The 18,338-nt window shown below is 45.1% G+C and overlaps 1 protein-coding gene across 2 annotated transcripts in view; it reads right to left on the bottom strand.

Annotated features, from left to right (window-relative positions):
* The window catches only part of JCAD (junctional cadherin 5 associated), a 63,137-nt gene extending 50,477 nt beyond the window's left edge, over positions 1 to 12,660 (bottom strand). The window contains exon 1 of one of the 2 annotated variants that reach the window (XM_061468161.1): positions 12,507 to 12,660. The gene's annotated coding sequence lies outside the window, so the exon portion shown is untranslated. The remainder of the gene's footprint in view (positions 1 to 12,506) is intronic. The other variant, XM_061468160.1, reaches the window with a different exon arrangement.
* Positions 12,661 to 18,338: the final 5,678 nt, after the last annotated feature.

Raw genomic sequence — 18,338 nt, forward strand, 5'->3', positions numbered from 1 at the left:
CACCCTTCTCATAACAGTTTCACTCCAACACCATTTCTGCTCTGTGCTCATGAAAGGGATGATACTGTCAGGCTTGGTAGAAACCAGGAGGAAAGGGTGCTGGGGTGAGAGTGTACCCACTTTCCCCTGCTCTAGCAAACACCTCCTGAACATTTTTTAATGTGACCTGGCAGCAGACCAGGGTAAATGGCATGTTCTTTTTACAGTGTGTATTTCAGAGGCTTAAAAGAGCAGTCAGTCAATTAAATGTTATAAACGAGGCCATTTGTCACCAGCACTTTAGCTTTTCTTTTAAAGTATAAAACGAGATAATGAGCAAGGCTTGAAAAAATCCTTTGTGGTGTTGGGAGCCAAGGGCACATGACATACAGAATGGATTTTCTGCCTCTCCCATCATGAGAATGCGATCTGACAATACTCCCCCTCATGACACAGAAATCAGAGACAATGTTAGGAGGGGAAGAAAATCACTGATGGTTGAAAAAACAGTGACATGTTGCAATGAAGATAAGAAAAGAAATGCACTTAGTTAAGGGCAAATCTACCCCATCGCTAACTTCCCGTGGTAGGTGCTGGTCAATAGGAACACTAACACAGAGACAGCTGCATAGCTTACAAAACAGCCTAAAGTAGCACAGTTACCAACACATGACTAGGATGTGATCTGCAGGGTCCTGCACCCTGGGAGTCCTGAGGCTCTGGGGCTCCAGGCAGTGGGGTGATATGCCTCCTGTAATGTCCGTAGCTACATGCAGCACATGAGGACACCCCGTTCACTGACAGCCATGTAAGCAACACAACACAGGTATGTAGCCCACAGGAGTGGTGACATTTAGGTGGTGTGCCCATTAGTGTGGGTTGGTGTCTATGGCTGGAGGGTAGAGGTGGTGCTGGATCCAGAGTGGAGTGTTCCCACCTCTCTTTGAATAAATGGCACCTTTCTGGCAGGTTTCCTGAATATGTTTCCTTCTGTGCATTGTCGTTTTCTATCTGTGTGTGTCTAGGAATTAGGAAACATTTACTCCAATGTACGAAACCTCTCTACATCTGTGGGGCATGAATATATTGACTGTATTGACTGCATTTCACATTGGCGTGTGCCAAAATGTCAGTGTTGCTTCGACACCCTTTTCCCATCTCCCCTTTGCATCTACCCACTTGTGCTACCACAGTAGGAAATGATTTTGTTTTTAAACTTGTTTTCTTAATAAGTCATCAGTTTATACTGATTACATTGAGGCAGGAATGCCAGTAAGTATAGTTGCGCACAAACACAAACAGATGTGTAAGGAGGTGAGAACCACTGACAAGTTTGTCTCTGCAACCTATGTTTTATTTATGTCTGTATTGTGCTGTCTTGGCAGCATTTCATTTATTCCTGGGATGAAAATCTTGCCTCTTGCAAACATGGACAGCCTCACACATGTAATAAGTAATAAATACAGTACACAGAAACATGTATTTTAAGAAAACTACCCAGATGCACCAACAGGAGAGATTGAAGTAACTCAAAGGACAAAGAATTAAAGTCTTATTAAAGGAAAGAAAGTCCCAGTCAGGTACCAAACGACTAAATGCCAAACATGCAGTTGAGCCAATGACAGCATCAGGTTAGCCTAAAGTTATCAGCTAATAGAGAACTTTGGTGGGGCTCTTGGAGGAGGACTGCCCTCCTCAGGATTCCAAGTGACCAAAGGGCAGCAGCGTGCAGTCAACTGCAATCACGAGCTTTCCAGCACTCATGGTGGCTGCCACATTAGCAAGGTCTGTGCCCGAGGGGATGTTTCAGATGAGGTTTCAAACAATAGGACCAGATTCTGTACTGTATGAAACTGCTGGTCTGTCTGTCCCTGCCTCCCCTGGAAGCAGGCTCAGCCATAGCCCATGGGTTGCCTCAGCAATGGCTTGCTGAGAGGGTGGGATAATCCTGCTGAAGCCCTTGGTGGGCTGCCCATTTCCTCTCCTTCCAACTCACTTGCTTCCAAAACAAAATCTTGTTGCAAAGGCTCAGGCCCTTTCAACTCTGCATTCCTGCCTGTAACATGATCCTTTTTGAAAAGGAGGTGAACTGGTACAACTCAGTGAACTCAAAAGGGAAAAGATCCCAAATAATTGTTGGAAATGATCGGAAAGAAATATCTCATAAACCGACATCCTAAACCAAACAGAGAACTGAAAGTTTCAGAAGCAGTTAGCTGTGAAATGGTGTGTTTTCAGAACCACAGTGACTTACAACAGGCAATGGAGGTGTGGGAGTCAATGCTAACGCCTTTCCCTTCCTCACCCTCGGGCTTGCTGCCTACACTGCAAGGCGGTTAGGTAAAGGTGCTACCACCATGCATTTCACCAGCAGTGTGAGAGACCCACCGCTGAGGTATCTAGCTATGGCTCAGGGAGTGAATGCTCTATCCTTTCTGCAGGAGAGGTTTTCTGGCATCCAACCTCATTTGTCTGGGTTAAGGAAGGAGGATGTGGAGAAGGAGGGGGAGGCTCTGACTCCCAAAAGTTAAAATTTACAGCTTCAAGAAGATAGTTTCTTTGCAAACGCTTTCCATGGTTTCTTCTTCCAGTTACCTCTACGGAAAGTTGAGCATCTTTAAAACTTCATTAGCCTCCCTTAGGGAGGCTTGTTTTCAGATCCCTTCTCAACCTGATTTGGAGCAGCGACATCAAAAGCATGGCAAATCTTGTCCCCTGTTAACTTGGATCCATTTGGAGCTGGTCTGGGCAGTTGGAACGTGCCATAGTGTTCAGAGTCTTTCGAAATATTTACTTATCTGACTGACAAGAGAGTTATTTAATAAGTTATGATGTCTGCAGTTTTGTGTAAACAATTTACAGTGCCATGATTGATGCTGGGTGCTGTTTGGAGAGCAGCACGACTGCTTGTATATACTGGGCTTTGGTTTGGAGAGTTCAGCCCTAGGACTGAGCAGTATTATACCTAATAAATAACAACAGTTAATCATTTGGACTCATGCTGTTTCAGGGCTCATAAAGCCACAGCAGACCTTGGCCATACAAACATCAGGGACCTCTGCAAGGCTGCCCAGTACAGCAGTTACAGTGCTTGGTTTTGCTTTTGCCCCATGCTTATGCTGTACACAGCCCTTCAGCACTACCGGGCAGAAGGGAACGGCTGGTTTTGTGGGTAGGACAGCCAGCACGGATGTGGGGCATTGCACTCCAAACCCCTTCTTCAAATCTAGGATGGTGGAGGTCGGGAAGTGAGTCTTACCATATCCAGAAGGCAGCTTCAACCCCTGCACAACTGCACTGAAAGGAGTGGGCTTGCTTCTTCTGGTACCGCTTCAGTTCATTGTACTTGAGTGGGTTTCCTCAGTCTTGCATTTCTCAGTGCCTTACTTCAAGACCCCAGGGGCTACCAGGATGGGATTTCTGCTTCAGTGCTTTGGATCACATCACCAAAGCTCTTTTCTGGGTGAAAACCTTCCACTACAGGTGTGCAGGATCACAGAAAAAAAACTATTCCTTGATAGAAGAGCTGTTCCCAACTCCAGTGTGGTGCCACAAGTGTGATTGTGTGGCTCATGGGTGCATGCAGCCCAGCTGGTGAGCCATAGCTACTGCATAAAAGCACAAGCACCCATGAGACACCAGAGCAGAAAAGAAAGGGCGTGGACTAATGTCAAACTGAGACGAAGTCAGAGGTTTTGGTTCAGTTCAAACTGGAAACAAGTTGTTTTAATTCCGAACAATCCAAATATTTTGTTTCTGGAATTAAGTGACCTGGACATGTCTGAAACAACATTTTCAGGATTGTGTAGCTCCCTCAGATTTTCTGCAATTTGACTTTCTGACCTAATTGTGTATAAAGACAAGGGTATGATTCTCAGAAGTTTTCATTAAATGGAAATGCTGGGCTCAGTGCAGCCCCATGCAATGCAGGAGCTGTGTAAGAGCTACCACTGAAAGGCAGATGCTTGGAAGAAGAAAAAGCCGTTTCTTGCTATGAAGCAGTGGCTGAGATTGACTAGCAGTAGCAAGAAATGGTAAAAAAGAAACAACAAAAAAAAAACATTAATAACTTTTTTTCTGGAAATACTCTTTCAGACACATTCACTGTCAAAGGTCTACTCCAGATGCCGTGAATAAAGAATGGGAGGAAATTGACCCTAACACTGACACAAGATGGCTGAGTGTATGCAAGCTGGAAAAAGGCTCCACATGCCCACACAGAAAAATGTACTTCCTCTGAACAGAGCAAAGTAGTGGAGTATTGACTTGCAATTACTGAACTGTGATATTACATCCATGTTGCTGATGATGGCCTTGTCTGGTGGAGAGAAGAGTACAAGGAGGTTTTTCCAGTTCCAACTGGAAAAGGAAAAGGTTGTCTGAAGCAGACTTTCCACATACTGCATTCACCATAGGAGAAAAGTAATACTTAGTGCCCTCATAATGTTCAAAACTGTTTCTGCAATCAACCTCAGCCATCAGAAAAGGCTGACTGATCCCCCAGATTCACCAATCGCAGTTACTCTCAAATGGATATACCCTTTCATTCAGCCTGTTGAAATTTGCACTCCAAACAAGAAGGATCTTGAGCAAAACTCATCCTGCTTCTTCCTCCCAAGGGACCCTCCAGAGATGAGCTGCACTTAGCAAAGCAAGTGAAGGTTCCAGGGGGACCTGAGGGACAGCAAGCTGATGGCACCACTCTCTGTCTCCATGGAAATATGCCTTGATGTAATCAATGATAAAGAACTGGGACAAGAATAAAAATGATTCAGAGAAGCTGTGGTACTTCTCCCCTGTTTAGCTCCTGCGATTAAACCCACACAGAGCCTAGAATGGGGAGATGAGCTTCAATCATAGCTAAGGAACAGCATAATGAATTATCTCTTTTGCAGTTACTTCAGCTGGTGAGTAATCCCATTTCTACCCAAACCCATGTTGACTATGGAGATTTTGCTAATATTTGATTCATCAAGATGCTGGAGGAACATGGAAATGCAGAAGAAGGGCCGTAACTCTCTACTGCTTATTCTTCAATACTGATAATCTTTAGGAAACTTCTTAGCAGATAACATTAATACAACAAATACAATCCAACTTCAGCTAAAATTAAGTACAAACAAATGGCCTTCTAAGTGAAGAGTTTGGATCCTCTCTTTTATGTACAATATAAAAATCTTTTATTTTGGATGCTTAGTCCTTCTTAGATCCGTGGACTCCAACTGAATAGCACAGAGGGTGTTGTATGTCTTGAATGCCTTTTGCTCATAAAATGCCCAGAACTGCAAGGTATAATTTAAATACTATGGAAAGGTGTCAGCACCCTCAGCTTTACCTCCCTGGCTGGCGGGAGCTGCATGGGGTTGGCATCTCTGTGTTCCCAGCCTCAGCCGTTGCGTGTGAGTACCAGTAGAAAAGATGGCTTTCCTGCACCTGAAAGGAGCCAATTCCTGGAAGTTACAGGGTTATTGAATTCCTGGGACAAAAGCAGTATGACTGCTAAAACTCTGCCCTGCAACTCTGGGAGCTGCTGGCACGATTTGAGGGCTGGGTCTGCAAGCCTTGTGGAGCAGGCACTGGTTTTCTGAGCCACGGGATCTGCAAACCTGGCAGAAGGAGGTGCTGGCTCACAGCATGGCTGAGAGGCAGGAAAGCAGTTCAAATACATTTCTTTCAAAAAGTTGGGGTCTTTCATGAAAGGCAGTCTTGTACAGCAACCTATAAAGGGCTCAAGAGATGTTATTGTTTAAATAAATATTTAAGGGAGATTCCTCAAGGCCTCAAGGGATGTTATTGTTTAAATAAATATTTAAGGGAGATTCCTCTAAATTTAAACACAGCAATCTGTAGCATGTGGAAAGCAGCAGCATTTGATTACATATATGCAAGAAGCCAAAGCAAATCATTATGAGCAAAGGCAGCAGTAGAAGAGGAGAAAGCAATTTCAGTTGATTGTTTCTCTGAGATAGGTTACTGACAACATCATTTCTGCCTAGTGCCAAAGTGCTGCAGGGGTACAAACCCTGGCAGTCCCAGCAGTGGGTGCACTGTGCAAGAAAGCCACTCTGCAAGCCCCTTTGGTGTTTTGTTGGATGAGGTGGCTGAAGACAGAAGTAAATGCAGAGTTTATCTCCGCAGGTGCTCAAGGAGAAAGGGACAAAGGTGGGCATGGCTCATCATGCATGACCCATCACATATGTTGGCTGGTCTTTGACAGACACACCATTATAGAATCATAGAATGGTTTGGTTTGGAAAGGACCTTAAGATCATCTAGTTCCAACCCCTCCTGCCATGGGCAGGGTCACCTCACACTAAACCATGTCACCCAAGACTCTGTCAAGCCTGGCCTTGAACACTGACAGGGACGGAGCATTCACAACCTCCCTGGGCAACCCATTCCAATGCCTCACCATCCTTACAGTAAAGAACTTCTTCCTTACATCCAATCTAAACTTCCCCTGTTTAAGTTTAAACCCTTTATAGCCTTGGTACTGGAGGGCTGCACGTTGCAACACAGTTCACTTCTAAACCCTGATGATTTGTTTGAGGCTTAGGAATGATGACTTGGGTTTATTGTGCTCTGTGGCTAAGAGCTGGAGTCACCTTGTATGGTGATCTCAGCACAGCCAGAGCTCAATGCTGTGCACCGTCAGAGGTTTGATACAAGGAGGTGCTCTTTGCCCTGCAGGTAGGGAATGTCAAGGGCATAGAAGTCCAGCCAGCAGTAGCAGGAAAGAAGATAAAAAAGGAAAACAATCAGTGCTGAGGGACAAGAATTATAAATAAAAGTGAAAACATGCCAAAAATCTGTAAGAAGTAAGAGAAAACTCAGGGAGTTTGAGGCTATGAGGAACCTCTGTATGTCATGTCTCATACATAGATTTGAACTATGGGATTTGCAAGGGTGTTATAACTGAATTTATAGAAAAGGACTTGAGGGAACCCATGGCACTTGTCTTGGGGTGGGAAACTTGAATTTATGCCTGGGTAGGGATCTCCCAAATGGTCTTCACCAGTGGAAGAGGCTAAAATGCTCATTTTCACCTTGTGCTAGTCTCCTTCTTTTGAAAAAGGTAAGGACTTTGCCTTATCAGAAATCAGTTTTTTGTTTCTGAAACAACTGTGTATTCACTACCCTTCTGAATTTAAGTCACAAGCAATTTAAGTGCACTACATGAATCATTCTTCCAAAGTGTCCCTGAAATTGGAGGATTTTGAAGGGTCATGCAGCCCAGGTGACACATATTTCATGGGTGCATCTGAAGACATGGCAAATCCCCTGTACGAAGCAGTACATGTTTTGTGTAGGAGAACACTGTTCGGGTTATCAAGATGATTGCTATAAGAGTACTCAGCTAGGGCTGTATCTCGGTAGGAGACAAAACCTGTGCACCCATTCATGAACAAACTTCTTTGATGCTTCACCCAATCCCATGTCCCTGCACAGCAGAATAACATGAAGACAAATTTATATCTGGGGTGTAAATGCAGTAAGGTACAAGCTTCTCTCAGGGCTGAAATCAATCTGGTTCTCTCCAGCTACAGCATCTGGAGACCTCAATGTTACTGTACAACCACCTTTAGAAACCCAAGACCCTGTCATAGCTCAGGACAGAAGACCTGGCGCACACAGTCTGTGGAGACATGGGGGCCTTCAGAGTAGGTCAAAGCTGTTCTTCTTGGAAAAAAAAGGCATTAATTTCCAAGACAAAATAGTTCATGATACATGATTATTTAGAAACAAATGAGATATATGAATTACACAAAAGCCCCATTTTATTCATTGAGGAAACACAGAATTAATTGCATGTACTTTAATTTCCAGCAAAGGCTAAATCCCAAGGCACAGTGTTATGATTGTTGAGCTGGTCATGTCACGCATACTGGTTTAAATCAGAGCAAACCTGTAGGAAGGGCATGATGGGATAGAGCCAGTAGCTCTATCCATGATGGGAATAGAGGTGGGATAGGAGCAGGGTCTGAGTCTCAAGCAGGTCAAGCAATGAAGGTTTTGGATTAGCACTCAGGAGATGACCTCACTCTTTCCCTGGGCTGTGTGCAGTGAAATGAGCTGGCTGAACCAGCCAAGGTTGCAGATTAGGGACCGGCAGCTTCTCCAGAGCTGTGCAAGAAACATTATGCACGGACCTGACTGCTTCATTTGTGATGTTGCTCCTCGCTCGTAATCATCACTTCAAAGTTGTAACAGCAACAGCTCCCTGGGGCTATTTCTACTGTGACAACTTCCACAAGGGCATTTCTGGTCCTTTAACTGTCAGTCTCCACCTATCCCCTCTCATCCCACATCAGATTTTAGGGCACTGTTTGCCACAGTGTCCAGACAAGCACTTTCGTGTTTTTTTTCAATGACACTTAGGGCAAAAGCCTGTAAGCTTCCTTTTTCTTCCTGTTTCAATCCTCCTTAAAACTCCTTCTTGTGATCTTTGTGCCTACACCATCCTGCACAGCTGAGTCCCGGTGCATGTGTGGGCCTCCCAGGAGCTGATGAGGATGATGAACCTTCACTGTCTGGCTTTGTGGCAGAAGAGGCTGTAGAGGGTGCTCCATAACCCATAGCCACAGGAGTGAAGGAAGCCACCTCTCCCTGTCTCTCCAGCAGCAGCAGGAACAAGCAGACCGCAGCTCCCTACCTTTCAATGTGGAAATCGCGTCAAGTGGCAAAATGGAAACACTGAGATTTCACCATCTGTCTGCAAATGCTGCATATGCATTGCATACAGAAATAGGCTAGAAGAATACTGTTAAGACTGAAAAACCCATGAAGTAAGAGATGCCAGAATTAGGCCTCCCTTGTGCTATGTGTTATGATCACTTGTTAATTAGATGATCCCACAGTATTTTACCAGAAGTCTCAGCTTTATCCCATGGTACTGGATGGACTCTCTTCAATGGAGACGATGCTATATAGAATTTTGTTTTTTTTTCCTTAGTGTTCAGTGTGGTCCTAGGCTTTATTTGCTATGCAAGACCTCCTCTCAATAAAAATTACTGATTTTCCCAACACTGGGAAAATTTCTGTAGCACAACTCCTTGTAGTACCTGTGTGCTTCAAATGTGTCTCTGCTCTGGTACCTCTATCAGAGGTGTGTTGGTGCTTTAGTCACCTGAACAAAATGGAAGTGGAGAGAAGAGACAGGCAGGCAAGCAACCAGCTTAATCACATCATGCACCAGTTTGTCAGGGGTCTGGCATGGTTGCCCACCTCAGCTGTCCCCCACCACAGCGGTGGGTCTTCCCTGCAGCAAGATCTATGCCCACATCTACCCTTGCAGGCTTCATGGGTCCCACAGCCCAGTGCATCAAGGTCAGGAGCTGAGACCAAGGGGTGACCAACAGACACAGCTGGGGCTGTGCAGAAGTGTTCAGCTCCAGGCAACACTGGACATGCTCGAGGCAGAGCTCCCACCAAGTCCCATCCCAGGAGCAGACATTAAGTACCAGGGTCCTATGGCATGTGCAGAGAAGGGGGCACACCCCACAGTTACTGAGTGCAGACTGGGGAAAGCCTCAGTAAGACCTGGCACAAAGGGCCCTGCAGGGAGAGTGGGACGAAGCCTGTTCTGCAAAGCAGCATTCATATTCCCCAAAAGAGACCATGGATGGGGCAGCTCAGGTTTCATGTCAGGTTCTGGCATGTCCATATGCTTCCTTTGGCTCACACCTTGACACATACCTTCCTGCTCCACTCCCAAGCCTCATATGTACCAAGTACTGCCCATCCCAGTCCCAGACGATCCTTCGGCTTTAGCATTCCAGTACCAGACCTTCCCTTAGCCCAGCATCCCCAGGGTGCCTGGCTGCCTACTGCTGTGCAAGGAAGGTGTCAAAAGAATAGTGGTGTTCCCTGCATGGTTTTCCATTGCCCAGTTCCTGGGCTTTGAGCAGCATTATGGGGAACACCCAGCTTCATCCTGCTCCTAGAGCTGGGAATGGCTCTTGGGCTACAGAGAGGGGACATGCGTAGCCCTTGGGCTGCAAGAGGGGAACACAGGTCAGTCCCTGCAAAGCTGTGGGGAGGCAGCAGCATCTCCAGGAACTTGGTAGCATGGACGGGGAGCACAGAAGCATTGGGGTCAGCACTAGGAGCTGCCAGGATGCTGGGCTGAGCTTGCTCACATGGGAAGGAATCTCAGCAGATTTTGAGTGCTCAGCCCTAGCATGCCCCTAATAAGTTGCTATTTTTTCCCTTCAAAGCCAAATTGGAAGAGATTTACCAAGTAAAAAAAAAAAAAAAGGAAAAATTGCAGCCCTAACACAAAGCTGCCAAATTTCAGATCTCTACTCCAAAGCACAGAGGGATAAGAACTATCCAAGGAAAGGATCACCAGGTTCCCCCCTCCTGCTTCTTCTTTTCCTTTTTTTTTTTTTCCAGTTGGACAACAATGCCTTTTTCCCTGTGCTCATTCTTGGAAATAGCTGGACAGTTTTGGCTGAAATTTTCCAGAAAAGAACTTAGCCCAAAGCAGACAATCAAGTTGAAAGAACTCAGTCTGAGCAGTTCAAGTCTGGCAAAGTTATAAGCAACTGTGAATGCAGTCATATAGCAGGAGACATATGAGCAACCTTAATCACAGGAGCTGCATGCAATCCCACCTTTGACGCATTCAAAGTTATAATAGCTGATGATTCTTCTCCATTCAGGTGCGTCTCATCACGACTCAGATATGTCACCAGTAAAAAAGCTTCAACTCAGTCATCCCACTGAGCCTTCCCACACCCCTTCCTACTCCAACAGCTCTTCCCATGTAACAACTGGTCATACAAAAAAAACAGCTCCCTCGCTTCCAGTATTTGCATGTGAGTTTTGGCTTCTTGGATAGAGGCTGCTGATGCTAAAATGGGATAGCTCTCTGAACTAATGTATTCAAAATTAATAAAAGAAATAAAGCAACACACTCCCCTGGCGGGTTCCCATGCATATTTTCCATAAAAGTTCATTTTTCCGCAAGAACAAATTCTAAGTTTGTGGGGGATTTGCACTGAATCTTGATATGGAGCTTAGAATTCTTGGCACTGCTTGGGACTTTAAAATGACATCAGCTCCACTTTCTATATTGAAATTTTATAGTTGCTGCCTGACCGCATTTCTCTGTTGTGTGCATATTCTCTCTTCCCCAAGCTGCCCCTCTGCCATGACATGCTGTAGATGAGTATCATGAAAAGCTATGTATTTGTATTCCTTATAGCCCTGCTTGCCCATCCTGGCACTGGGCACCCAAGTGATGATAAAGCTGCATTTCTTCTGTGGACAAAGCATCATTGTTGGCTCAAGGGATGAGGGCACTTTTGCCAGCCGAGAGGATTCCCCCCAGCATGGCAGCTCTGTGATGTGAGAGACCTGGTATGCCAGGCAGGGCCCTCCTCTTTTCTCTGGAGGAGCAGAGGAGCAGAGTATGTGCTACCAGGGTGGGATGGCAGGGACCATCTCTGACCATCTCAGACAGGGGAGGCCAGTTACTGCATGCAGGATATAGTGAAACCATCCCGTCTTACTCAGGGAAGGGAAAGATGAGTGGAAGGAAGGGGAAGAGGAAAAGGAGCATCTCTGAGTGGCACATAAGGCTTTCCCCAGAGCTGGCAAGGTAGCACCTGGGGCAGCATTTGTTCAGTGCTACACTGGTGGAAGGAGAATACAAGTGCCCCCCAACACACACACAGACACACACATGCTGCCCCGTGCCTAATTTTAAATTAATAAAAGCTATGAGTAGCAGTGTTTCTGTATTATCCATCAGTGTGACCTGCTGTGTTTGAACACCCCAGTGCAGCAGGACTGATTTGGTACTCAGGAGCAGCACGGGGAGAAATGAGAGTGTTGGGGCTGGGAGAGTTAACAGTCTCCAGCACTGGGAGTTTCAGTCCTACAGGCATTAGCACAGACATCACGCTTGTTTCCTGGACTTCAAATAGAATAAGGATTCAAGCAAAAGATGATGATTTCCTACGTCTCCTGTGACTTGGAAAGCAATAAGAGCAAATAAAATAAAGGCAGTTAATTATCTGGCACGCCACATCCAAACATTTCTGAAAGCACTGTTACTGTAAGAGTCACACTGGAACAGCATTAGCATATACTCTGTAAACAGACTCAGTGCCATCCTCTGGCACAGCCTCTGCCTCCCGCACAGGGAGTACAGCAGCTGGACAAAACCAGGAGGGACTACACCTGACAGTCAACAAAATGCCAGTTGTAGTCTGGCTTGATTACAGTAGTACCTGGGCTTGTTATTCCTATACTGCCTACATGCTCAGCCTCTCTAATGTGTGACAAGAGCATTGCTGCTGCTTGCTTCTCTGTGCAAGATTATCATTTCCTCATTTCACTATAGTATGGAAACAGCCACAAATTAAGAGTTAAAGACTATGAAGCTATTTGCCAAACACTTCTTCCTCAATAAGCAACAACATTTTTATAATTGCATTTGCAACAGCATTTTTGCAATCACATTCATACACTCCTTTACAAGCACATGTAACCATATACAGAACGCAGAAAATCTTTACCTTGTGTGCCCGGAGTAGGGAGCCTGGTTTCCTCTCATGGATCAGAAGCAGGATGAAAAACAAACCTGAGAGAAACCCTTAAACAGACTCATCTTCTCAGAGTTGTTTAAAACGCAAGCCTGTTCCTGCTAGCAGCTCTAAGTTTGTGCTCTGAATAGAGGCTGTGTTATTTTAACCACAGGATTTCTAGTCATGGGGGAGGAGAGATGGATTAGGTACGTTTGCAATCTAATGCTTCACATTTACCTCAACTGAAACAAACTACTTTAAGCCTGATGTAAATAAGTGCTGCTAAGATATAAATTTCAAGAGTCCACTAACCAATTATGCTTAAACTAACATGCTAAATATGTGTGGAAAATTCCAGAGGAATAAGATAACATACTTTTGTGTTCTTTCCTAAATAAAAGGCATGTGTGGAATTTCATGCTAGATACTATGACAAGTGAGGGGCAGCAGATGAACTGTGCAAACTAACCTATGTAAGGTGGCATAACTCATAAAACAATATTCCTAACACCTGTTAGCATCGATTTCAGCAGGCATCCCAGCAATTTGGGGGTTTGTGGCTTGTAAGAAGTACAAATATGAGGGATTTGAATCTAATATTTCAAAAGAGCAAATAAAGCTCGTTAAGGTAATAATGCAAGATTTTAAAAGGCCATAAGGTCTGTAGTTCTGTGGGAGCACAGCCATCAGCCCAGTGAACCAGTGCCTTCTCCAGCAGGGATGTAAGCTTGATACCCTCCTTGCAGCTCGTGGATTGTTACAGTTGTTAAGTTCAGGCAAAATATTATTCCTAGGACACTGGTTTTGAGGTTTTGTTATTTAATCCAGATCAAACTCTGCCCTTATTTCCTGGTTTATGACACTTTCATGCCACAGCTGCTGTGGTTGCAAAGCATGGTTAGAGTCTGGGCTTTCAGGGCCATCTCACACCTGATGGAAAAGAGACATATTAACTTTCTGGTTTTACACATCAGTAAATAATATGCTGTCTTAAACTTTGGGCTGAACTGAGGAAAAAAATTTGGATGTAAAACACTAGAGAAGAGGGGACAAATTCTAATTTGTCTTTGACAGCAGAGGCTTCAGGAACACAAGTTTAATTCCATTTTGAATAAAACCTGGCTCTATAAATAACATTATCTTACACTTACATAACGCTCTTCATCCCAAAGCATTCCCGAGCGCTTTGCAGATGTAATCATACCGCCTGAAAGCCCTGCACAGACCTCCCACCCCGACATTGAAGAGCGCGGCAGCGCTGCCCACTCTGGGCAGGAGGGAGGCAGCGGAGCATCCAGTGGCAGCTCAGATAGCTCCTGTCTGTCAGCAGGAGCCAGCAGCTGGCTGTTGCATCACAGCCAGTGCCCTGCTCTTGAGGTGCTGGCCGGGAACATGGGGTCTAATTTTATTGAGTCACCTGGGTACCGCTGGCTGCAGGAGAGTTCATTTGATGTACAGGTCTGGTATCTTTAATAACCAGCAGTGGTTAAGAGCCTGTTGCCCAGCTCAGCCTGCAGGTTCCCAGAACGGACTGGGGCATCTCCGGAGATGCCAGCCTGCTTCCCAGAGCTCAGGCTGAGCTCTCTGAGCTACTCCAATGCTTTTCTCTGCTTCCTCACCTGAGCTTGAGGTTTTGCAGAGTAAGCAAGTAGGTTCCCAAGCATCTGTGTCGTGGTCAGGGATGTGCACCTGAGCTAGAAGCAAAATGTTCCCAAACCTCCCATCAGTATGCCTCTGGACCATCAACCAACTTCTCCTTTCACCAGTCGATCAGCAAACTGCACCCCGGCTTGCTTTCTTTGACATTGCTCTAATTACCATAAGATCAATTCCACTGATGTTTTCCAGCTACAGCTTCTACCTCACCTCTGCATGGGACCCCGTAAGGAAAGCAGGCATGAGCAATGCTCTTGTGGCAGGGGCAGGTCTTGCTACAGCCCTGCTGGGAGGAAATCTAGCTGGAAGAGTCCAGGTCTCCCAGTTTGCAGAGGTACTGGTGACAGGCACCAGATCTGTGCACCAATACTGCAAGCTGCTGGAGAGGACTTCAGGAAGAAAATAACCCATGTTGTGCTTCTGTGCTCTCTGCTCCACCTGCATGGAGGATCTTTGCATGCACAAAGGAAGTTTCTATGCTGCAGAGTGGTATATTTTTTATTTGTGCTTAGCTGGCTTGATAGGAAGCAGCATGAGGAAGAGAGGGCAGCAGCAGTTGCTCTGCAGGTTGACCTGAAAAGAGTCCATTTTCCAGAGAAGCTAAAAAATAACAGTGGGAGAAGAAAAAGTAAAAATAATTTTGCATTAAGTGAAAGCATTTGATCCTAACACATGGTTTGGTTTTTCTAGTGTATCTCTTGGGTCAGGCTGCACTCCAGTTACAAGAAACAGCACTTTAAAAACAAACATAAAGGAAATGAAGAGTTTGATTTCTAAAATGTCAAGGCAAGACATTTCAGCATTGCACATAGCTGCTGTTTCTTTGGGATGCGGAGAAAAATAGTAACAGAGGGATGGTTTAGTGGTTGTTTCCTTTCTCCTCCTAGGCAAGTCAACAGATTGGACCCACATTCACAAAAACCGGTTCCTTCAAGTTGCGTTTTTTACCTCCCAAAAGAAGAAAATCAATCTGCCTGAAACTTTTGCCAGATTTAGGCTGACACAGCAGCCAGCATTGGAAGGCGAACACCTGCCTATTGATGAGGTTTGTTATTTTCTTCTCATGCCTTGAGGCAGCTCAGACCTGCTCCCTGCTTAACATGTCCTCCTGCTGCAGTGCTGACCACAAACATGCCCGCTACCTCCAAAACAAAGCAACAAAGTCAGCGCCACATAGTTTCCTAGAGCTCTTTCCTCCTCCATCCAACCCTAACATTACAGATTTTAGCTGGAATGGCTGTTTCCCAAGTGTAAACAGCAACAAATTATTCCCAGTCTGTGAAAGGAACATTCCTTTTTAGCACTCTCTGTGCGATGCTGGATATCATCTGCACCATAATCACACCAGGCTGAGGTCTGTAAGCTGTGCTGCTCACCTGCCTTCCATTAAAGCCTGCAGAATAAAACACAGCCCATGCTAGAACTATTTAGGTGTTCAGTTTTGCGTTTTGGTCAGCGCTTACATGAACCGAGCAACAAATGAAAGGAACTGTAAGGCACAATGAAGTAAAATTTTGCAGCAGCAAGAACTCCCACACTGGCCTCCCCTTCTGAGATAACGACGAATTCATAATAAATGTTGCCAATAGGAAATTACATGTTAAAGGAACCTATCTTGCATGTTTTCTCCTTTTTTTTTTTTTATAAAGTGAACTGAGAATTAGAGATACAAAGCTTCAATTTCTTTTGAATCAGGGAAGCACTTCTAGAAGTGACATTGGCAATCCACTTTGTTAAAAGATCTTCCATTAGGATCCGCACAAAATCATGGGATTGACCTGGAAAACACCGGCTTCTGAAAAAACAGAACAAAACCACACATTGTGAATGGTAGCAGATCACATTTTCACAGTTCTACCCTGCCATTTTGACATCTGGTACTTACTTCTGTTGTAAAAGAAAGCAAATGTTTTCTTTAATGAAAGTACTCTGGAACCGAAGCCCTGTACCATGATACGGAGATACCAGCCTGTACCATGATACCAGCCCCTCCCAATTTCAAGTACCATAAGACACAAAATTGTGATAGCTATTGAAAAAATTACAACAGCAAAAGCTGATTTAAGCTGATGTATCTTGAATTATTTTCTTTCTGTGTTGCAGTGCTTGTTTCTATTCTATTTATTTCTAAAATTATGTCAATGCAACCATCATTGAACATAAACCACCAAATGATGTGACAAGCAAAAACTGAATGAGCTTACAGTTAAGTGCAAGTTAACCCAGGGAATTCCACCAAAGAGCTTCCCCTTAAATAAAGTGTAAGCAGTTCTCAGTTATAAGCCCAAGACAAAACACGTGGGCCCTGGGTTTGGGTGACCCTGGCTTTGTGGCTGGCACAGGAGGGGCACTGGCAGCCATTGACCCTATGTCAGCATTGCCTCCCATCTCCACACCCAGCAAGTCTTACCCCTACCATAAAGAAGTTGCACTCACTCAACATGAAGCATCTCCCCATTAATGACATTAGGAACCTGAACTCCGTGGTTATGTGGGACACTGTTTGATGCAGGCAGCCCCAGGCACAGATGGAGAGGTGACAGGTCCAAGGGGACATGGAATGGGGGTACCCTCCAGCCTAGGCCCAGGTGGTCCAGGTCTGCTGTGCAAGAGCAGGGGCATGCTTGGGTGGGCTGAGCACTGTAGCCAGGCCCTTGCAGGCTTTGCCGCGGTTCTGGCGTGATGAACAAATTCATATCAGTCTCCACCTGGAACAAGCAGTGGTGCAGGAAGGTTTGTATTTCACCACTGCCCCAACAATCAACTTTGTTTCACATTGTGGAAACCTCTTGTGTTGAATTTTTGTACATGAGTGATGGGCAAACCCTAAAGTATAATATAAACTAACTGTAATGGTGCAGGCTGTTCTTACCCTGCAGTGGTGGATCTCAGGGAACTCCAGGACTCTGCAGAGGAGCAAAGGATTAAATGACTGAGCCACCAGGGACCAAGCATGAGCCAAGGACCTACTGGGACTTCAACGGAGGTGACCTGCTGTATTCAGCATGTAATAAGGAAAACTGTGGTCACCTTCAAGCCTTGGGGTATCTCACAGCTGTCTCAGGAAGGGTTCAATGGCACAGCCCAGGGCTGCCGCAGGACAAGACTCACTTCTAACAATTTGAATGGCCAGTACCAGAAGTGTAAGCCTGCCCTGTATCCGCAGTTGCTTAAAGTCAGGTGGGAGTTTGTGTTGCTTAGCAAGATATTTTGGTTAAATTAACAAATCTAGAGAAAATAAGGATAATTATCTCTTAACAAATGCTGCCCCACTTCTACATACCATCTTTCAGCTTTTTCTGGCTTGCTGTATTAGACAGAATGAGAAAATCTATGTGGATCTCAGAAGGATGAACATGCATTTCCTGAAGGGAGCTTTTGGATGAGATTGCTGAAAACCATGCTGTATAGACAGCTAACTTTCACTGGGGAAAACACTGAAAATACTCCTAGAGAAGATCCAGGTTTGCTTAGCAATAGAGAATTGCCAGCAGCAGTGCCCAGTGAGACCCTCCACTCCAGAAGATGTTACCCCCAGTCCTGCCAGATGGGTAGATGCAAATGCTACAACTGAATATGCCTTTTTTATGAGGTGCCTTCTGAGGTCTCAAGCATATTAAATCCCAACAGGCAGGCTCATCTGTCAGCAGGGAGCATTTGCACTAGATATGTGACTCCTGTAAAACTGGAATTTCTGCCCTGGAGAACTTGTGTTATTAGAAAGTTGTGCTGTTGAAGGGGGAGCTCTCTGCATCTCCCACACTGTTTATATACTCATCTTTAATGTGGAAAGGAAGATGACTTATTGTGACATTCAGAATCAAAAACGAAGACAACTGAGTTCTGATTTATGAGATGAATAGTTTTCTCTGCATTAGCAAAGGATTCACGTTCTTGCAGTCAGTTACGTGTATCTTCAATAATGTGTTACATAATGATACCCAAACCAAAGCAGCTTTTGGGTGCAGCAGGTATTTTTAGGAGCGAAGCCTCTTTGAACTCCCCTGTCTTATACTGTACCCTCTGTAGCATGAGGTGCTCTGCACTTGCACTAGAAGCCATCATGTCAGTGCTTGTCAATGACCAGGAAGGACCAAGCCAGACTGGGCAGCTGGAGGCCTCTCCCACTCTTGTGCTTCTTTCTGAACTCCTTCACAATATAGGCTG

This window comes from Pezoporus flaviventris, unplaced genomic scaffold (assembly GCF_033815535.1).
Source record: "Pezoporus flaviventris isolate CSIRO_AGI_PZ_B2104156 unplaced genomic scaffold, CSIRO_AGI_Pfla_v1 ptg000047l, whole genome shotgun sequence".
Lineage (NCBI taxonomy): Eukaryota > Metazoa > Chordata > Aves > Psittaciformes > Psittacidae > Pezoporus > Pezoporus flaviventris.